This window comes from Scylla paramamosain, chromosome 9, assembly GCF_035594125.1.
Source record: "Scylla paramamosain isolate STU-SP2022 chromosome 9, ASM3559412v1, whole genome shotgun sequence".
NCBI classification, from domain to species: Eukaryota; Metazoa; Arthropoda; class Malacostraca; order Decapoda; family Portunidae; genus Scylla; species Scylla paramamosain.
In genome coordinates, this window is record NC_087159.1 from 872,501 (window position 1) to 877,168 (window position 4,668).

Below are 4,668 nucleotides of genomic sequence, written 5' to 3' on the forward strand. Positions count from 1 at the left end.
TCTCTCTCTCTCTCTCTCTCTCTCTCTCTCTCTCTCTCTCTCTCTCAGCATTATTTTTTTTTTCCATTTGCATCAATGTCAATTTTATGTCACTAACGAGTTAAACATTTCACCACAAGACAAACAAACGGACACACACACACACACACACACACACACACACACACACACACACACACACACACACATGTAGATGGCCACCATGAGATCTATCCTTCTTCCTTAATTGTCTTTCCACTCCCACCTGTTACGCTGAAGCTTTTTAAGAAATTACACACTACTGTTTATTACTTTTATCTTCGGGTTGATGCGAGCCCCAGCGGGGAGTGGAGTCTCCTTGTTACTGCTTGGCACACTACTACTAGTTATTACTTGAGGCAGGCAGGCAGGTGGGTCGGGGGGGGGAATAGATGGATGGGTAGCCAGGTAGATTGGTAGATAAAATAGATAGATAAATAGATGGATAGAAAGATAGATAGATAGATGGGTATATAGATAGACAGATAGACAGATTGATAAATAGATAGATAAATAGACAGATTGGTAGATAGATAGACAGATAAACAGATGATTTGATACATAAACATGCTGAATGAAAGAATCTATGAGTTTGACAAAAGGAGGCACGGTTTCAGAGAGAGAGAGAGAGAGAGAGAGAGAGAGAGAGTCAGAGAGAGAGAGAGAGAGAGAGAGAGAGAGAGATGAGACGTAAATACAGAGACAGACAGACAGACAGACAGACAAAAAAGAGACAGATAGGCAGACAGACAGACAAGAGACATACCCTAACATGAATGATACTAACCCTCTTGGCTGTCTGAATACTCCGAGGTCCAGCGGCCACTGTGTCTCTCCTTAGCCTGAGCAGCAAGACACGCTGGAGGCGGCTCAGGGGATCTTTCATTAGCTATTATAATCCACGTCTTTCCCGTCGAGCGAGTACTTAATGGGATGAAAGAAGCTGGAGAGAGAGAGAGAGAGAGAGAGAGAGAGAGAGAGAGAGAGAGGAGAGAGAGAGAGAGAGGAGGAGAGAGAGAGAGAGAGAGAGAGAGTTGGTATATTCCCTTTCTTATATTATACGTTCACCGTCCCTGTGTGTGTGTGTGTGTGTGTGTGAGAGAGAGAGAGAGAGAGAGAGAGAGAGAGAGAGAGAGAGAGAGAGAGAGAGAGAGAGAGAGAGAGAGAGAGAGAGAGAGAGAGAGAGAGAGAGAGAGAGAGAGAGAGACAACATTTTAGGAAAAAAATTTGCTAACAGATTAACATTTGGCGTTAAAAAACAATAGTTAACTTACCTTATCCTCATCCCCATCCCTCTCTCTCTCTCTCTCTCTCTCTCTCTCTCTCTCTCTCTCTCTCTCTCTCTCTCTCTCTCTCTCTCTCTCTCTCGTTCTATAATAACATTAATATCAGAGGAGTGCTCGAGTGGCATGTCCCGCGGCGCTCCTTCCTCCCTTCAACTGATGCACCAATGTTATTCTGCCGCCTGTGTATGTGTGTGTATGTGTGATGGAGACACAATCACAGGTGCCGGCAATGAAGGGGGCCAGGCTCCATAACGCCACAGCGGCTCGTCCCTGAGTCCTCCCAGCGCGGCGTGTCAAAACAGGCGTGGTCACGTGGGGTGCAATTTTGCCCTTCCTTTGACACCAGTGTTATCAGGACCCTGTGAAGGCCCGCCACCTCATCAACATTTCCACATTTCCAGCATGCGCCCATTTTTACCTGTTCCTTTCCTCACATCAAGGCGGGAATACTCAGCCAGCGTGGCGGAGCAGATAGTACCTCTGCCAAAATTGTGGGTGGAATGGAGTGCAAGGCTTCTGCTATGGTCGCTTCAGTGGACGGCTGCGTTGCCGGTGGTATTGAGAAATCGTGGGGATATTGGTGTAATGGTGATGTATTTGTTGTCTCCTAATGTGTAGCATTCTGTAATATATTATATAATGCTATAAGGGTTTTGTTTATGCTGCATGAGTGGACCGCAAGAGTTGTTTGGTGGCTTTAAGTAGTTGTGGAAATATTGGTCTAGGGTGATGTATCTGTTATCCCTTTATGTATAGGAGTTTTGTCACGCCACATTAATGGGCCGCTGGGGTTGTGTTGTGTGTTCAAGGGGTCATGAAGGTAATAGTACTACTGAGGGTAACACCTTTGCTATTATATAGTCCTTCATGTGTACAAATCAGCTATATTATGCTGTTAACGTTTTGATCTTTGAAATATGAATTGTTTTGCAAGAGGAGGCTTACACCAGCTGTTCCCATCTGTACAGTGACATACTGAGGCGAGGCGGATCAGGGCAGAGGCAAGACCAAAACATCACGATACATTAAGGTGGATAACACGGGATTATGCGAGATTACATGGAATAATCTATATTACTAGGAGAGCTGGGTTTATCTGCTTCACGTTTTCACAGCAATGAGACCTAATTTGCGGACAAAAGCAACACCACTCAGCGCAGAATGGTTGATAATCCACGAGATAATCAAGGGAACTTCAAATATTCCCGCTCTATGAAAAGTTATCGGCAGATAATTCTATTTGAAGAGGAAGCTTATTATGAAATATCAATTAAAAGTTACTCTGTCGTTATTGTTATGTAAGAAAACACGCTTAAAATACCTCCATGTATAATGTTCATAGAACCCGTGCCCGTGCAAGAGGCACGGGCAAGAGTAGAGAGACGAGATTGAGAGTGGCTGGTGTGCAGAGGAGAGACCTGGGAAGGAGGGTGCTGGTTATAAACCAACTAAGCTGAGGGAAGACCAAAGAGAAATTTATTGGATGCACTGAAGGAAGACAAGCGGATGATGAATATAACTGAAGACGCAACAGACAGAGTAAGATGGAGACGAATAATTCGCTGTGACCACACCTAACGGGAGTAACCCAAAGTATAATAGTTAATAGAATTTACATCGCGCCTTCCATATCAATAGTTCATGCTTAATTGAAACAGTAAATCAAACCATATCATACAGGTCTGTTAATGTTTGTTCCTCCCTCATGTTAATTTTTATAGTACAGCGATGTATGGCAATGTACGCAGCTATATTTGCAAGCTTTCCTGTGTTATCGGGAGCTTTGTTGCGCCTTCCTGATTGCATTCCTGTAGTATCGACTCTTCTATCTTTCCTTCTTTGAGTGCGGTGCTCTTCCCGGCCTTTGTGTCGCCTTGCCGTGTGCTCCTGTATGTTGGCGGGCCCAGGGCGGGAGGGGAGGCTCGGCGGGCTCCCGTGTACTCTGCGGTAAGGGTAAAGTGCAGGACGAGAGTGATACGGGGAGTGTCTGCGAAATTATCGATGCGCCACATTGTCTTGCTTTCTTTCATGCTTGGGTGAGGTGCGCGCTGTTCTCTCCCTCCCTCTCTCTCTCTCTCTCTCTCTCTCTCTCTCTCTCTCTCTCTCTCTCTCTCTCTCTCTCTCTCTCTTGTTGTTGTTTTTGTTTTTGTTTGTTGTTGTTGTTGTTGTTGTTGTTGTTATTGTTGTTGTTGTTGTTGTTGTTGTTGTTGTTGTTGTTGCTAGTAACTTCCGGAGAATCTTTTACTTACTTCTCTGCCAAAATATCTTTCAGTAACGTCAAGTTCTTTGAAACACACACACACACACACACACACACACACACACACACACACACACACACACACACACACACACACACACACTAGGGAAAAATCCAGCTCGAGCCCCTTAAGACGCTGCCGCGCTAACAGGATAACAGGCGGTATTGGATCTTACATGGAAGCGACTCAGCGAAGGGAGGGAGAATGTGTGTGCGTACAATCAGACTTCCGAGGCAAAGGAACCGCGTAGTTTTCCATGCATCCAAGAAATGAATACATGGAGGAGAGAGCGAAATCAAAATGAGATGAAAAGAAATAAGGTATTCTCAGATTCCGTCTATCAAATCGAGGAATAAAAGGGGTTGAGGAATGAAATGCAGACTGCTCTATTTGGCCCAGGAGTGATATAAAGTCGTGGTGGTGGTGGCGGAGAGTAACAAGCGACGCACACACAGGACACTTCACACAGAAGGTGCAGCGTCGCGTGTTTCCAGAAAAGAAATCACGTAGCTTTGAAATTCCGTAGCAGTGCAGTTGTTAGAAAGGGCGAGGGGCGGTGCGAGGGGCTGTCAGGTGCTCGAGTGAAGCAGCTTTGGGCCGCAGCAAGAGAGGGTGAAGAGCGATGGAGGCAGGGTGCTGGGGACCCTCCCAGGCGAGACACACCTGGTGACCCTCGCATCTACATCACTCCGTTTTCAAGATTTACACAGATACACCCAGGCCAATAAAGGAAGGGAAAAGGCCAGCGAATTGCCGCCTCCTGTGTGCGAGGAGACAAAAGTGCCAGAGGGACTGTTAAGGGAGCTCGGCGAGAGTCAGAAGCAAGGCGAGGCGAGGCAGCATTTGCATGTTTTGGTGTCGTCATTCCAGCGTGCTGAGACGTTTAAAGTAGAAGTGCGCAGCGTCAGGAGCAAATCACGGCCTTTAATGACTGTGGCTCCTCATACGAAAAGAAAGAGGGGGACACAACAGGCAGACACTTGATAATGAAAATACAGAACATATAAAAGGACATAAATTCAAGAGGATAGGAGAATAGAAATTGAAAGACGGGTTATTTGGACGAAGGAAAGAAAACGAGCGAGTGGCGTTACAAAGGCGAA